We start from the raw sequence: 10,000 nt of genomic DNA on the forward strand, positions 1-10,000 counted from the left end.
GGGGGGTAGGGGTGGTGTGGTGTGGTGTGTGTTGGGGGGGGGGGGGGAGGGGGGCAGAATTTTTGAGGGGGCGTCATGGTGGGTGGGTGGGTGTGTTAAGGGGAGGGGAGCACCCCCCCCCCCTCAAAAATCCCCCCCCCCCAACACACACCACACCACACCAACCCTCCCCCCCCCCTCCAAATTTTGCCCCCCCCCCCCAAAAAATTGCCCCCCCCCCTCAACACACACCACACCACACCACCCCTCCCCCCCCCTCCAAAATTCGCCCCCCCCCCCCCCCTCAAAAATCCCCCCCCCTCAACACACACCACACCACACCACACCAACCCTCCCCTTCCCCCCTCCAAATTTCGCCTTCCCCTCAACACACACCACCCCACCCCTCCCCCCCCCCCCCAAAAATTCGCCCCCCCCGTCCAAATTTCGCCCCTTCCCCCCCCAAAAATTCGCCCCCCCCCTCAACACACACCACACCACACCACCTCTCCCCCCCCCTCAAAAATCCCCCCCCCCCCTCAACACACACCACACCACCCCTCCCCTTCCCCCCCTCCAAATTTCGCCCCCCCCTCAACACACACCACCCCACCCCTCCCCCCCCCGCCCCCAAAAAATTCGCCCCCCCCCCAACACACACCACCCCACCCCCCCCCCCAACACACACCACACAACCCCTCCCCCCCCCCTCAAAAATTCCCCGCCCCCCCCTCAACACACACCACACCACCCCTCCCCCCCCCCCTCAAAAATCCCCCCCCCCCCTCAACACACACCACACCACACCACCCCTCCCCCCCCCCTCCAAATTTTGCCCCCCCCCCCCCCCAAAAAAAAATTGGGCCCCCCTCTCAACACACACCACACCACACCACCCCTCCCCCCCCCTCCAAAATTCGCCCCCCCCCCCCTTCAACACACACCACCCCACCCCCCCCCTCAACACACACCACACCACCCCTCCCCCCCCCCCTCAACACACACCACACCACCCCTCCCCTTCCCCCCCTCGAAATTTCGCCCCCCCCTCAACACACACCACCCCACCCCTCCCCCCCCCGCCCCAAAAATTCGCCCCCCCTCCAAATTTTGCCCCTTCCCCCCCCCAAAAATTCGCCTCCCCCCTCAACACACACCACACCACACCACCGCTCCCCCCCCTCCAAAATTCGCCCCCCCCCCCCAAAAAATTTCCCACCCCTCCCCCCTCAACACACACCACCCCACCCCCCCCCCCCCCAACACACACCACACCACCCCTCCCCCCCCCCTCAACACACACCACCCCACCCCTCCCCCCCCCCCCCCCCCCCCGCCCCCAAAAAATTCGCCCCCCCCCCCCCCCCCAACACACACCACTCCACCCCCCCCCCCAAAAAAATTCGGCCACCCCCCTCAACACACACCACACCACACCACACCACCCCTCCCCCCCCCCAAAAATTCGCCCCCCCCCCCCTCAATACACACCTCCCCACCCTTCCCCCCCCCCCCTCAACACACACCACACCACACCACACCACACCACCCCTCCCCTTCCCCCCCTCCAAATTTCGCCCCCCCCTCAACACACCCCACCCCACCCCTCCCCCCCCCTCCAAATTTCGCCCCTTCTCCCCCCCAAAAATTCGCCCCCCCCCTCAACACACACCACACCACACCACCCCTCCCCCCCCCTCAAAAATTCCCCCCCCCCTCAACACACAAAACACCACCCCTCCCCCCCCCCTCCAAATTTTGCCCCCCCCCCAAAAAATTGGCCCCCCCCTCAACACACACCACACCACACCACCCCTCCCCCCCCTCCAAAATTCGCCCCTCACCCCCCTCAACACACACCACCCCACACCTCCCCTCCCCCCCCCAAAAATTCCCCCCCCCCCCCCCCCCCCAAAAATTCCCCCCCCCCCCCCCCCCCAACACACACCACCACATCCCCCCCCCCTCAACACACACCACACCACCCCTCCCCCCCCCTCAAAAATCCCCCCCCCCCCCCTCAACACACAAAACACCACCCCTCCCCCCCCCCCCTCAAAAATCCCCCCCCCCCCTCAAAAATCCCCCCCCCCCAACACACACCACACGACACCACCCCTCCCCCCCCCCCCTCCAAATTTTGCCCCCCCCCCTCCCCTCCCCCCCCCCCTCCAAATTTTGCCCCCCCCCCTCCCCTCCCCCCCCCCCCCTCCAAATTTTGCCCCCCCCCCCCCCCCAAAAATTCGCACCCCCCCCCTCAATACACACCTCCCCACCCCCCCCCTCAATACACACCTCCCCACCCCCCCCCTCAACAAACACCACACCACCCCTCCCCCCCCCTCAAAAATCCCCCCCCCCCTCAACACACACCACACCACACCACCCCTCCCCCCCCCCCCCAAAAATTCCCCCCCCCCCCTCAACACACACCACCCCACCCCCCCCCTCAAAAATTCCCCGCCCCCCCCTCAACACACACCACACCACCCCACCCCCCCCCTCAAAAATCCCCTCCCCCCTCAACACACACCACACCACACCACCCCTCCCCCCCCCCCCCTCAACACACACCACACCACACCACCCCTCCCCCCCCCCCTCCAAATTTTGCCCCCCCCCCCCCCCCTCAACACACACCACACCACACCACCCCTCCCCCCCCCCCTCAAAAATCCCCCCCCCCCCAACACACACCACACCACCCCTCCCCTTCCCCCCCTCGAAATTTCGCCCCCCACTCAACACACACCACCCCACCCCTCCCCCCCCGCCCCCAAAAAATTCGCCCCCCCCCCAACACACACCACCCCACCCCCCCCCCCCCAACACACACCACACAACCCTTCCCCCCCCCCTCAAAAATTCCCCGCCCCCCCCTCAACACACACCACACCACCCCTCCCCCCCCCCCCTCAAAAATCCCCCCCCCCCCTCAACACACACCACACCACACCACCCCTCCCCCCCCCCCTCCAAATTTTGCCCCCCCCCCCCCCCCCCAAAAAAAAATTGGGCCCCCCTCTCAACACACACCACACCACACCACCCCTCCCCCCCCCTCCAAAATTCGCCCCCCCCCCCCCCCCCTTCAACACACACCACCCCACCCCCCCCCTCAACACACACCACACCACCCCTCCCCCCCCCCCTCAACACACACCACACCACCCCTCCCCTTCCCCCCCTCGAAATTTCGCCCCCCCCTCAACACACACCACCCCACCCCTCGCCCCCCCGCCCCAAAAATTCGCCCCCCCTCCAAATTTTGCCCCTTCCCCCCCCCAAAAATTCGCCTCCCCCCTCAACACACACCACACCACACCACCGCTCCCCCCCCCTCCAAAATTCGCCCCCCCCCCCCCCCAAAAATTTCCCACCCCTCCCCCCTCAACACACACCACCCCACCCCCCCCCCCCAACACACACCACACCACCCCTCCCCCCCCCTCAACACACACCACCCCACCCCTCCCCCCCCCCCCCCGCCCCCAAAAAATTCGCCCCCCCCCCCCCCAACACACACCACTCCACCCCCCCCCCCCCCCAAAAAAATTCGGCCACCCCCCTCAACACACACCACACCACACCACACCACCCCTCCCCCCCCCCAAAAATTCGCCCCCCCCCCCTCAATACACACCTCCCCACCCTTCCCCCCCCCCCCTCAACACACACCACACCACACCACACCACCCCTCCCCTTCCCCCCCTCCAAATTTCGCCCCCCCCTCAACACACACCACCCCACCCCTCCCCCCCCCCCTCCAAATTTCGCCCCTTCTCCCCCCCAAAAATTCGACCCCCCCCTCAACACACACCACACCACACCACCCATCCCCCCCCCCCACCCCCCTCAACACACACCACCCCACCCCCCCCCCCAACACACACCACACCACCCCTCCCCCCCCCTCAAAAATTCCCCCCCCCCCCCCCCCTCAACACACAAAACACCACCCCTCCCCCCCCCCTCCAAATTTTGCCCCCCCCCCCAAAAAATTGGCCCCCCCCTCAACACACACCACACCACACCACCCCTCCCCCCCCTCCAAAATTCGCCCCTCACCCCCCTCAACACACACCACCCCACACCTCCCCTCCCCCCCCCCAAAAATTCCCCCCCCCCCCCCCCCAAAATTTCCCCCCCCCCCCCCCCAACACACACCACCACATCCCCCCCCCCTCAACACACACCACACCACCCCTCCCCCCCCCTCAAAAATCCCCCCCCCCCCCCCCCTCAACACACAAAACACCACCCCTCCCCCCCCCCCCTCAAAAATCCCCCCCCCCCAACACACACCACCCCTCCCCCCCCCCCCTCCAAATTTTGCCCCCCCCCTCCCCTCCCCCCCCCCCTCCAAATTTTGCCCCCCCCCCCCCCCCCCCCCAAAAATTCGCACCCCTCCCCCTCAATACACACCTCCCCACCCCCCCCTCAACAAACACCACACCACCCCTCCCCCCCCCTCAAAAATCCCCCCCCCCCTCAATACACACCACACCACACCACCCCTCCCCCCCCCCCCCCAAAAATTCCCCCCCCCCCCCCTCAACACACACCACCCCACCCCCCCCCCCCCCTAAAAAATCCCCTCCCCCCTCAACACACACCACACCACACCACCCCTCCCCCCCCTCCCCCCTCAACACACACCACACCACACCACCCCTCCCCCCCCGCCCTCCAAATTTTGCCCCCCCCCCCCCCCCCTCAACACACACCACACCACCCCTCCCCCCCCCCCCTCAAAAATCCCCCCCCCCCCAACACACACCACACCACCCCTCCCCTTCCCCCCCTCGAAATTTCGCCCCCCCCTCAACACACACCACCCCACCCCTCCCCCCCCGCCCCAAAAATTCACCCCCCCTCCAAATTTTGCCCCTTCCCCCCCCCAAAAATTCGCCCCCCCCCTCAACACACACCACACCACACCACCGCTCCCCCCCCCCCTCCAAAATTCGCCCCCCCCCCCCAAAATTTCCCACCCCTTCCCCCTCAACACACACCACCCCACCCCCCCCCCCCCCCCAACACACACCACACCACCCCTCCCCCCCCCTCAACACACACCACACCACCCCTCCCCTTCCCCCCCACCAAATTCCGCCCCCCCCTCAACACACACCACCCCACCCCTCCCCCCCCCCCCCCCCCCCCCCCCCCGCCCCCAAAAAAATCGCCCCCCCCCCCCAACACACACCACCCCACCCCCCCCCCCCCCCAAAAAAATTCGGCCACCCCCCTCAACACACACCACACCACACCACACCACCCCTCCCCTTCCCCCCCTCCAAATTTCGCCTTCCCCTCAACACACACCACCCCACCCCTCCCCCCCCCCAAAAAATTCGCCCCCCCGTCCAAATTTCGCCCCTTCCCCCCCCCAAAAATTCGCCCCCCCCCTTCAACACACACCACGCCATACCACCCCTCCCCACCCCCGCCCCCCCCTCAACACACACCACCCCACACCACCCCTCCCCCCCCCCCCCTCAACACACACCACACCACCCCTCTCCGCCCCTCAAGAATCCCCCCCCCCCCCCCTCAACACACACCACTCCACCCCTCCCCTTCCCCCCCTTCAAATTTCGCTCCCCCCCTCAACACACACCACCCCACCCCTCCCCCGCCCCTGCCCCCAAAAAATTCGCCCCCCCCCCCCCAACACACACCACCCCACCCCCCCTCAACACACAAAACACCACCCCTCCCCCCCCCCCCTCCACGTGGCGTCATGGAGGGCGTCATGGAGGGTGGGTGGGTGTGTTAAGGGGAGGGGAGCACGTCGCGTCGTGTCAGGCCATGGGGCGCGGGGGGGGGGGGGGGGGGGGGGCATTGCGTTGGGTGGGTGTGTGTGTTAAGGGGAGGGTGGCACATCGCATCGTGTCGTGTCATGGGGGGGCGGGGAGGGGGGGGATGCGCGTCGCATCGTGTCATGTCATCGGGGGGGGGGGGGGGGGGGGTGCGTCGCATCATGTCGTGTCGTGGGTGGGGGGGCTGGGGTGGGGATGTCATGGGGGGGGGGGGGCGCGGCACGTCGCGACATGGTGTGGTGTGTGTTGAGGGGGGAAGGGGGGGGCGCGTCGTGTCGTGTCGTGTCATGGCGGGGCGCGTCGCGTCGCATCGTGTCATGGGGGCTGGGGGGGATGTCATGGGGGGGCCGAATTTTTGAGGGGGGGGAGGGGGGGGGGTGGTGTGTGTTGAGGGGGGAGGCGAATTTTTGAGGGGGGGACGTCATGGGGGGGGCGCATCGCGTCGTGTCGTGTCATGGGGGATGGGGGGATGTCATGGGGGGGGGAGGGGGGTTGTCATGTTATGTTGGGGAGGGGGCGCGTCGCGTCATGTCGGGGCATGGTGGGGGGGAGGGGGCATCGCGACACCCCGCGTCACCCCCCACGACACGGCACACCCCCCCACCCCACCCCACCGCACCCCCCTACGACGCGGCGCCTTCCCCCCACCCCACCTCGAAAAACCCCGCTCCATCCACAGCACCCCACCACTCCTCCAAAAACCAGGCTCGACCCACCGTGCCCCGCCTCACTCCCCCACGACACGGCGCACCCTCCACCCCACCGCACCCCCCCACGATGCCCCCCGCACCCCACCTCCAGAAACCCCGCTCCCTCCACACCACCCCACCACGCCTCCGAAAACCACGCTCGACCCACCCCACCTCGCGTGAGCCCCCCCACGACACGGCACACCCCCCACACCCCACCGCACCCCCCCACGACACGGCGCACCCCCCCACCCCCCCTCACCCCACGTCGAAAAACCCCGCTCGACCCACCCAACCCCGCGTCACTCCCCCATGACACGGCACACCCCCCCACCCCACCGCACCCCCCACGACGCCCCCCCCCCCCCCGCACCCCACCTCGAAAAACCCCGCTCCCTCCACGCCACACCACAAATGCCTCCGAAAACCCCGCTCGACCCACCCCACCCCGCGTCACCCCCCCACGACATGGCGCACCCCCCACCCCACCGCACCCCCCATCGACGCCGCCCCGCACCCCACCTCGAAAAACCCCGCTCCCTCCATACCACCCCACCACGCCTCCGAAAACCCCGCTCGACCCACCCCACCTCGCGTCAGTCCCCCACGACACGGCACACCCCCCACACCCCACCTCCGAAAACCCCGCTCCACCCACCCCACCTCGCGTCAGCCCCCCACGACACGGCACACCCCCCACACCCCACCGCACCCCCCCACGACGCGGCGCATATCCCCCCCCCCCCCGCACCCCACCTCGAAAAACCCCACTCGACCCACCCAACCCCGCGTCACTCCCCCAGGACACGGCGCACCCCCCCACGACGCGGCGCATATCCCCCCCCCCCCCCCCCCCCCGCACCCCACCTCGAAAAACCCCGCTCGACCCACCCCACCCCGCGTCACCCCCCCACGACACGGCGCACCCCCCCACCCCACCGCACCCCCCCACGACGCCCCCCCCGCACCCCACCTCGAAAAACCCCGCTCCCTCCACGCCACACCACCACGCCTCCGAAAACCCCGCTCGACCCACCCCACCCCGCGTCTCCCCCCCACGACACGGCGCACCCCCCCACCCCACCGCACCCCCCCACGACGCCCCCCCGCACCCCACCTCGAAAAACCGCGCTCCCTCCACAGCACCCCACCTCTCCTCCAAAAACCCCGCTCGACCACCCCCACCCCGCGTCACCCCCCACGACGCCCCCCCGCACCCCCCCTCGAAAAACCCCGCTCCCTCCACAGCACCCCACCACGCCTCCGAAAACCCCGCTCGACCCACCCCACCCCGCGTCACTCCCCCATGACACGGCGCACCCCCCCACCCCACCGCACCCCCCCACGACGCCCCCCCGCACCCCACCTCGAAAAACCGCGCTCCCTCCACAGCACCCCACCTCTCCTCCCAAAACCCCGCTCGACCACCCCCACCCCGCGTCACCCCCCACGACGCCCCCCCGCACCCCACCTCGAAAAACCCCGCTCCCTCCACAGCACCCCACCTCTCCTCCAAAAACCCCGCTTGACCACCCCAACCCCGCGTCACTCCCCCATGACACGGCGCACCCCCCCACCCCACCGCACCCCCCCACGACGCCCCCCCGCACCCCACCTCGAAAAACCGCGCTCCCTCCACAGCACCCCACCTCTCCTCCCAAAACCCCGCTCGACCACCCCCACCCCGCGTCACCCCCCACGACGCCCCCCCGCACCCCACCTCGAAAAACCCCGCTCCCTCCACAGCACCCCACCTCTCCTCCAAAAACCCCGCTTGACCACCCCAACCCCGCGTCACTCCCCCATGACACGGCGCACCCCCCCACGACGCCCCCCCCCGCACCCCACCTCGAAAAACCCCGCTCCCTCCACACCACCCCGCCACGCCTCCAAAAAACCGCGCTCGACCCACCCCACCCCGCGTCACGGCGCACCCCCCACCCCACCGCACCCCCCCACGACGCCCCCCCCCACCCCACCTCGAAAAACCGCGCTCCATCCACAGCACCCCACCTCTCCTCCAAAAACCCCGCTCGACCCACCCCACCCCGCGTCACCCCCCCACGACACGGCGCACCCCCCCACCCCACCGCACCCCCCCACGACGCCCCCCCGCACCCCACCTCGAAAAACCCCGCTGCCTCCACGCCACACCACCACGCCTCCGAAACCCCGCTCGACCCGCGTCACCCCCCCACGACACGGCGCACCCCCCCACGACGCCCCCCCGCACCCCACCTCGAAAAACCCCGCTCCCTCCACAGCACCCCGCCACGCCTCCGAAAACCCCGCTCGACCCACCCCACCCCGCGTCACCCGCCACGACACGGCGCACCCCCCCACAACGCCCCCCCCCCCCCCCCCCCCCGCACCCACCTCGAAAAACCCCGCTCCCTCCACGCCTCCGAAAACCCCGCTCGACCCACCCCACCCCGCGTCACCCCCCCCACGACACGGCGCACCCCCGCACCCCACCTCGAAAAACCCCGCTCCCTCCACAGCACCCCGCCACGCCTCCGAAAACCCCGCTCGACCCACCCCACCCCGCGTCACCCCCCACGACACGGCGCACCCCCCCACCCCACCGCACCCCCCACGACGCCCCCCCCGCACCCCACCTCGAAAAACCCCGCTCCCTCCAGGCCTCCGAAAACCCCGCTCGACCCACCCCACCCCGCGTCACCCCCCCACGACGCCCCCGCGCACCCCGCCTCGGAAAACCCGCTGCATCCACACCACCCCACCCCACCTCGAAAAACCCGCTGCATCCACACCACCCCACCCCGCGTCACGGCACACCCCACCGCACCCCCCCTCGACGCGGCGCATCCCCCCCGCACCCCACCTCGAAAAACCCCGCTCCATCCACACGACCCCGCCACGCCTCCAAAAACCCCGCTCGACCCAGCCCACCCCGCGTCACCCCCCCACGACACGGCGCACCCTCCACCCCACCGCACCCCCCGACGACGCGGCGTATCCCCCGCGCACCCCACCTCCAAAAACCCCGCTCGACCCACGGCACGTCACCTCACCCCCCCACGACATGGCACACCCTCCCTCCTAAGAAATCCCGCTCCGCTATGACACGGCACACACACCCCACTGCACACGACCCCCTCCCGCGACACGGAACCTTCCACCCCCCGACGGACCTCCTCAAGAAACCCCCCCACGACATGGCACCCCCCCGCGACATGGCACACCCTCCCTCCTCAGAAATCCCCGCTCCAACAACCCGCCCGCGCAACATGGCACGCCCTCCCTCCTCGGAAAAACCCCGCTCCACCGAACCCCCCCACAACATGGCACACCCTCCGCTCCCAAAATACCTCGCATCTTGAGGAGGGGGTTATCACGTGAGAGCGAGGCAGAGGGAGGGGCCAGGCACGACGTACGCAAAGACAATCGCGACGAGGAGAGGAGGCGCCGCGTCATGGCAAGGCGAGGGGGTTTCCTACCACGATGTCAGCGTTGGAGAGTCGAGACGTGATCCGAGGGGATTT

The sequence above is a fragment of the Lygodium microphyllum genome, chromosome 16 (genome assembly GCF_053477565.2).
Source record: "Lygodium microphyllum isolate KBCC chromosome 16, Lygodium_microphyllum_v1.1.10, whole genome shotgun sequence".
Lineage (NCBI taxonomy): Eukaryota > Viridiplantae > Streptophyta > Polypodiopsida > Schizaeales > Lygodiaceae > Lygodium > Lygodium microphyllum.